This window comes from Macrotis lagotis, chromosome 7 (genome assembly GCF_037893015.1).
Source record: "Macrotis lagotis isolate mMagLag1 chromosome 7, bilby.v1.9.chrom.fasta, whole genome shotgun sequence".
NCBI lineage: Eukaryota > Metazoa > Chordata > Mammalia > Peramelemorphia > Peramelidae > Macrotis > Macrotis lagotis.
The window spans coordinates 105,088,546-105,096,311 of record NC_133664.1 but is presented as its reverse complement, the minus strand read 5'-3'; the positions used below and the strand labels follow the sequence as shown (position 1 = coordinate 105,096,311).

The 7,766-nt window shown below is 35.0% G+C and overlaps 1 long non-coding RNA gene across 1 annotated transcript in view; it reads right to left on the bottom strand.

The window, feature by feature from the left end:
• LOC141492829 (uncharacterized) overlaps positions 1–1,208 on the bottom strand; it is a 35,291-nt gene extending 34,083 nt beyond the window's left edge. Inside the window, exon 1 of the long non-coding RNA XR_012470059.1 lies at positions 818–1,208. This is a non-coding gene — a long non-coding RNA (uncharacterized LOC141492829). The remainder of the gene's footprint in view (positions 1–817) is intronic.
• Between the last annotated feature and the right edge of the window lie 6,558 nt (positions 1,209–7,766).

The window sequence follows — 7,766 nt, the reverse complement described above, 5'->3', positions numbered from 1 at the left end:
GAACTGAATATTTAGTCTTTTATTTTCTTTAACACATTTGGCATTTGGATACAGAAGAAGCTAGCTGAGGATCATGGAAAAGAAAAAGGAGAAAGCAATATTAAAACCAAAATTGACATTTATGTAGCACTTGAAGACTTGTCATCTGTTTTAATTTTTCAGCTGCCAGAACAGATGAAATAATGGGACAAAATTTACTAAAGAGGAGCCTGGGCTTTCTCTGTAGCATTTTTAGTTGCCACTAGAGGGTAATAAACACACGGGAAATCACTAGCTCTTTTTTTCCTCCACTAATGGAATAGCCTGGGACAGCCAGGTAGTGCAATGAATAGAATGATGTGCCTCAAGTCAGGAAGACTCCTTTTCCTGAATTCAAATCTGTTCTCAGAAGCATACTAGCTATGTGACCCTGGGCAAGTTACCTCATGTTCTTTACCTCAGTTTCTTCATTTGTAAAATGAACTGGAGAAGGAAATTGGAAACCACTTCAGAATCTTTGCCAAGAAAATCTCAAATGGATTCATGAAGAGCTGGACACAACTAAGCAATATTGCAAAAACCTTCTGTTTAAATTCACTCACTTCTCAGTGCTCTCCTGACTTCAATCTTCCTAAAGCTCAGATGTGACTACTTCACATACAATCCTTCCATAAACTTGGATGACTCTATTATCTCTATTATATAATAAAAGTATAATATAAATTCCTTTGTATAGCTTGAAAGTTCTTCTCATTGAAGTATCTTCCTGTCATTCTAGTCTTTTAATTCACATCTCCTTCCCCACATAAGAGTTAGCATGTCTTATTCATCTACTTACTGTTTCTTTTAGTCATTTCAGTTCAACTCCATGGTTTTGCACTGATTTTCCCTCATACTCACTCCTTCTTCATCTCCAACTCTTGGTTTTCTTTATGACTCGGTTCAAATGTCATCTTCTGGCAGGATTATCTTCCTAATTTCAGCAACTGTTAGTGGCTGTATTTGTGTATCTGTACTGCCCATTAGAACCTAAGTTTCTTGAGGGCAAGAACTGTTCTTGCTATATTTTTTTTGGTAAAGTGATATGGGGTTGTGACTTGCCTAAAGTCACACAGCTAGGTAAGTATGATGTGTCCAAAGGCAGTCCTCTGAACTCCAGGGCCAGTGCTCTCTCCACTGTACCACCTAGTTGTCCCTATATTTTTATATCTTTAGTGGTTAGTGAAGTATTCAGTACACAAACAGAGACTTTTGATGCTTGCTGACTGATATCTCAGTGGTCTTTTCCTTTTCCCCCTTTTCTGTTAAAAATGAAAATAAATAATCCCCTTTTAAATTTTCTTCAGTATCTGGAATTAATTTACTAAATATTAATGAGCAATATTTAACAGAAAACATTTAATATACAGATGTAAACTATAGACGCCATCACTAAGAGTTTTTCCTCCAAAATAATATATAACACACATTAGACATTGGAGAAAATATATAAGTATGTATATGTGCATATATGTCCGCATATTTGTGGAAGTCTTGGTTTTAACACAACAGTGATTCTCCTGCCCAGGGATTGATCTGTGATAAACGAGAAAGAGCTATCCCATGGGATTTTCATTTTCTTCCTTGTATTTTGCTATTGGTCTTTCAGCTTTTCATAATATTTATCAAACAAACAATCAAACAAAAACCAATTAGAACTCTTGTACTCTGAGAGTCCATTCTATGAAGATCCTCAGGGTGAATTCAATAGTTACTGTATACATGTGGGGAGGGAGAGGTGTGTGTGTATGTGTGTGTGTGTGTGTGTGTGTGTGTGTGTGTATTTTCTCCTGGTTCTTCTATGTTTCAATCAAATGCTTTCCCACAAGAGATAAGGGTTGGGAGAAAGGTGACAGGGACAAGGAGAAAGGGGAGGTGGGTGTAAATGATACAAGAGGGAAGACGGTAGGAGAGAGTGGTTAGAAACAATGCAATTTAGAGGAGGGACAAGAGTAAAAGGAGAGCCATAATAGAATAAATGGGGGTATGGAGGAATAGGATGGAGGGAAATACAGCTAGCAATAGCTTCTGTGAGAAAAAAATATTGAAAGAACTTCTCTGATGGATTTATGATAAAGAATGCTATCGATCCCAGATTCAGAGCTGATGGTATCTGAACACAGACTGAAATACATTTTTTTTACTTAATTTTTCTTGTTTTTGTTTTTTGTTTGTTTTGTTTTGTTTTTTAGGTTTTTGCAAGGCAAATGGGGTAAAGTGGTTTGCCCAAGGTCACACAGCTAGGTAATTATTAAGTGTCTGAGACTGGATTTGAACCCAGGTACTCCTGACTCCAAGGCCAGTGCTTTATCCACTACACCACCTAGCTGCCCCACTTTATTTTTCTTGAGTTTTCTTTGTGGGGGGGGAGAGGAGATTGAGTTTACTTTTACAAGACTATTGTAGTAATATGAAAATAAATTGAATGTTAAAAATAAGATAAAATAAAATAAAAATTTTAAATGTTTTCCCATAATTCTTTTAGAAACTTTAATTTTTATTACTTTCATTGACATAATATCCTATTACCTTCATATGCCACAAATTGTCCTCTCATTCCTCAATCTATAGATACTTGATCATTTTTTGATACCCTCCAAAAGTGCTATTAGACATATTTTGATAGAGGATCTTTTAGTTTTTTTCCTTCTTGGAATATTGTCTCGGTAGGACATCACTCCATACTTCCCATTTCCCCCTCTTTTACTGCTGAGTAAAACTTCACAGAGATCTTGCAATGTATGAGGCATCAATTTCCTTCATGAGTGAATGATGAAGAAGCTGTGTCTATATATTTATTCTTGTGATAAAAGATCTAGGGTGTTGATGGGAGTTGGTTCATTTTTTTAGTCATGTCTGACTCTTTAGGACCCCAATAGGGGTTTTACTGGCAAGGATACTGGTATGGTTTGTCATTTCTTTCTCCAACTCATTTTACATATGAGGAACTGAGGCAAATAAAATTAGGTAACTTGATCAAGGTCAGACAGCTAGTCAGGTCTGAGATCTAAGGTCAGATTTGATCCCAAGATGATGACTCTTCCTGACTCCAGACCCAGCACTCTGTGCCACCTAAGTGCCCTTTAGTGAGAGTTAGTTGGCAGTAAATGTGGTCTTAGGCTATATAGAGTAATAAAATCAGTAAATGTCATATATAGAGGAAATCTAGTCCTACATAAGATGGGCATTTTCTCTACAATGCATCTAACATATAGTCATCTGATTCTACTTGATGATAGGGAAATCTCTGCTGAGGATAATGAACTCAACATAATTGAAGGCAATTAATTTTGCTTTTAGAGTCTAATAATTTGGAAATTTTGCTCTTTATTTTGTCATAATCTTCCTCTTTATGACTTATACGTACTACTTCTAGTTTTCTTCTTTGGAATCAAACAAAAGCAAATGTAATCTCTTTTCCATGTGATAGACATCTTTCAAGTTCAACAAGTTCCTCCATCCCCCTTCTTCTCCAATATTTTTACACAATAATTTCAGTTGTTCATTATCACCATCAGTTGATAAGCCACCATCATGGACACCACTCTCTTTACCACTCTCTCATTGAATTTCTAAATTATCACATTAAAAAAGTGAACACAGTACCTTGAATAAAACCTATTTTGACCAGAATATAACAAATTTATCAATCCTTCATTCTGGATTCTCAATATCAATTAGCATTAAATTGAATTAGTCTTTCTAGTTTTTCACACTATTGATTCTACTGGCTATGCTGTTCCCTAAACTTCCTAATTGTTTTTAACTATCTAGCCATGTGTCCCTTCTCTTTTTTTTTGCATTCTTTTGTTTTATTTTGCAAGGCAATAGGGTTAAGTGACTTACCCAAGTTCACACAGCTAGGTAATTATTAAGTGTCTGAGTCTGTATTTGACTCAGGTCCTCCTGACTCCAGGGCCAGTGCTCTAGCCTTTGAGATACCTAGCTCCCCCTTAGCATTTTTTTAAGTCTAGATAATGTCATCCATTGTGACAACCATGCCCTCCAGTTTCTGTCACCAACAAATTTGATAAACTGGTTCTCTTCACATTTATTCAGTGGACTGACAAATAATATGAAATATTATGGGTCAAATATTGACAAATCAGGTCTTCCATTGGAGGTTTATCTCTTGGTGGTATAGATTTGTTAATTTGGTCACTCAGTCAATTCAGTTAAAGCAACATTTATTAAATGCCAATTTTGCATAAGATCTATTTTCCTGTAGGAACTTAGTGTGGCCTATACCAGAATTGTCCTAAAACTGTGTGCATTATTAAGAATGACATAGGAAGATGATCAACCATGATGGACTTGCTCATTTAAGCTGCACAATAATGAAAGACAATTTAAAAAGACTTGTCATGGAAAATACCATCTATATTCAAAGAGAGAGTTGTGGAGTTTAAATAAAGACCAAAACTTATTATCTTCAATTTTTAAAAATTGTTTTAGATATTTTTTAGGTATTTTTAGATATTTTAGATATTTTAGATAATGTTTTCTTTCTTCCATTTGTATCTGATTACTTCTCTCACAAAATGATCAATATGGATCCATATTTATCATGTTTATAAATGTAACACCTATATCAGATTACTTTCTATTGGGGGGGATGGTAAAACTCAAAATCTTGCAAAAATGATTGGTAAAAACTACAATTTTTATGTATTTGGAAAAACAAGTAAAGAAACTATTTAAAAATAAAAATAAAACCAAAAAACTGTCTGCACTAAAAATGCTGATCTGGATACAGAAAATTTTGGCACTATTTGTCATTCAGTAAGCATAAACTAAGCATCTATTATATACCATTCATTTTAATGGACTGTGCAGCTATAAAGCAAAGATGAAACAATCTTCTTCTAAAGGGATAGAAATAGGCTTCCTGTAGAGTGACATATGAAATGAGCTTTGAAGAAAGACTCTACTCAAAATCTTTCATTAGCTCCTTATTCCTTTTAGGATGAAATTCAAAAGTTTTATATTCAGTCATCAAACTATGACTGTCAAGTTCCTTTTCTCTCCCACTTCAATCCATTTCTAGTCAGTCACCAAAATCATTTTCCTAACACATAGACTCAACCACATAGTTCCATTAGTCAATAAAGTCTATCTCACCCTAGGATTACATACAAAATCATGTTTGTCATTCAAAGTCCTTCTTAATGTGCACCCCTTCTACCTTTCTAGGCTTCTTACACCTTAATTCTCACCAAGTACTCTTTGATCCACTGATACTGGTTTCCTTCCTACTTCTCAAACAAGACTTTACATTTTTCAGTTCTGGCCATTTTCTTTGGTGGTCCCCCAGGTCAAGAGTGCTCTTTCTCTTCAACTTCATTTTCTGACTTTCTGAACTTTTTTCAAGTCCCAAATAAAATCCCATTTTCTACAAAACGTCTTTTCCCAAACCCTTTTAATTCTAATGCCTCCCCTCTCTTATTTCCATTATATGCTGTCTTTAACTTGTCTGTATGAATTCATTTGTTTGTTTTCCCCTCCCCCCCAATTTATTGTCAACTTTTCCAGGGCAGAAATTCTTTTCTGTCTCTTTTTGTAGTACTTAGTTAGCACAGTGCCTGGTGTACAGTAGGTGCTTAATAGATGCTTACTGACTAAGACCAATCTTTCATCCCTCTCTTTACTTTACTCCTTCTTCTCCAGACCTTCTTCTTTGTCATGGTCAAACTTGAAATTTCTACTCCAGTCCCCAAATATCTGTCACATACTACTTGAAATTCCACCATTTAGACATTCTTTTCAGTACAAGACCAATTATCCTGAAGAGTTGTCAGGAATGGGAAAAACAGAAAGGGAATAAACATTTAAATGGCTGTGCCACTTGATCTCACAACAACCCTTCAAGGAAGGTACTACTAGTTATTTTTGTTGGTTTTTTTTCATTTTACTCTAAGGTAACTGCGTTCAACAGAGTTTAAGTAACTAACTATCTGTGTTTGGATTTGAAGTAGGGTCTTCCTGACTCTAGACCCAAAGCTCTAATCACTGTACTACCTAGTTGCATAATAATAGATATTTAAGGAAATAAACTAATTAAATCAATCTTCCACATAAATGAAGAAAAGAAAATACTGTTATCAGGGAAGAAACAAATTATGGACATAGCATCACCATTCAATAAATCTAGATAATAAAGCATAACACAGGCCTAGATGAGCCTGGATGTGAAACTTTGGATGGCCAAGAGCAGAATGAGAGATGGAGATGGAGATGGAGAAAGAGGGAAACATGATCTAAACTTAGTTATTTATGTTTTGTTCTATCTCTTTCATTAATGGTTTAACAGAGGAAAGTAAGCTAATTTCTCTGCTTTAGAAATAAAGTTTTCCTGTCCCATTCCCACATTTCACCTCCTCAAATGTGTTTCAAGAAAAATAATCTCTTTACTTTTTACTATTTTCTTACTCCTCTCCAAACAACTTCTGTACTAACTTGAGAATTATAGTACATCTCTTTTTTCTAAACTTCTGGGAGTAGTCTTCATACAGAAACCCAAAGATACATTATAGGGATACATCAAAAAGAAGACTTATGTTGCTGAGCTTTTTTCATGTCCAAGTGTCAGTGATCCCATTTGAGGTATTAGCAAAGATACTGGAGTGTTTTGCCATTTTATTCTCTAATTCAATTTATAGATAAAGCAACCAAGATAAACATGGATCACCAAGCTAGTAAGTATCTGAGGTCACATTTGAATTCAGGGCCTCCTGACACCAGAAACAGCATTCTATCTCCAGGAACAGGATTCTGTCTAATGTATGTGCTACCTAGCTGCTCCAAAAGAAAGGATAATGGTCTCCCAATAAATGGTATGCTCTGTGTTCTTATCTTTGTATCTATAATATACTGACCCAATAGGAACTACTACTAGAAAGGAATGATAGGAAAAAGAATTAAGCTATAAGCATGTGGTCAATGGGAGAAAAGCAATAAAATTAGCTGTTTGAGACCCATAGTTTGTTGTTGCTGTTGTTGCTTTATTTATGTCCTTGGACAGCAGGGTAGTATAACAAATAGAGTGTTGGGTCTGGAGTCAGGAAGACTCTTTTTCCAAAGTTCAAGTGTGGTCTCAGATACTTAACTACGTGATATTGGACAAATCATTTCACCTTATTTTCTTTAGTTTCAGCATCTGTAAAATGAGCTAGAGAAGGAAAAGAAAAATTGTTCCAGTATTTTTTCCAAGAAAATTCCAAATGGTCTCACAAAAAGATCAGACATGAATGAAAACAACTAAACAACAATTCATGAGCTTTGTTTATCCTAGTATTCCCCAAAAGACATATACACACAAATACACACACACACACACACACACACACACACACACACACACACCCTCCTTTGTTTAAAAGGAAAACACATTTAAAAATAAAACTAAGAACTTATAGCATTATTGAATAATGCTATTTAGAGTTCACTTATGTTTTAGTGTTGTTTTTCCTTGACATCATTATAATCATTGAATATGTTTTCCTGATTTTTCCATCACTTTACATCTATTCATGCAAGTTGTCATGTACTTATCAAGAACATTACCAAGCTCAACAGAGGATTTAAGATGAGGAAGGAAAAAAATGGTTCACTGCCTCTGGGTTCTGATTGCCAAAACCTAGCTCAGGAAATCTGTTTAGAAGAAATAAATATATCAAATGAGCAAGCTCCAATTCCTAACAGGAACTCATTGCACCCTCTTTTCCAGTTCAAAATTCACTTCACAATTC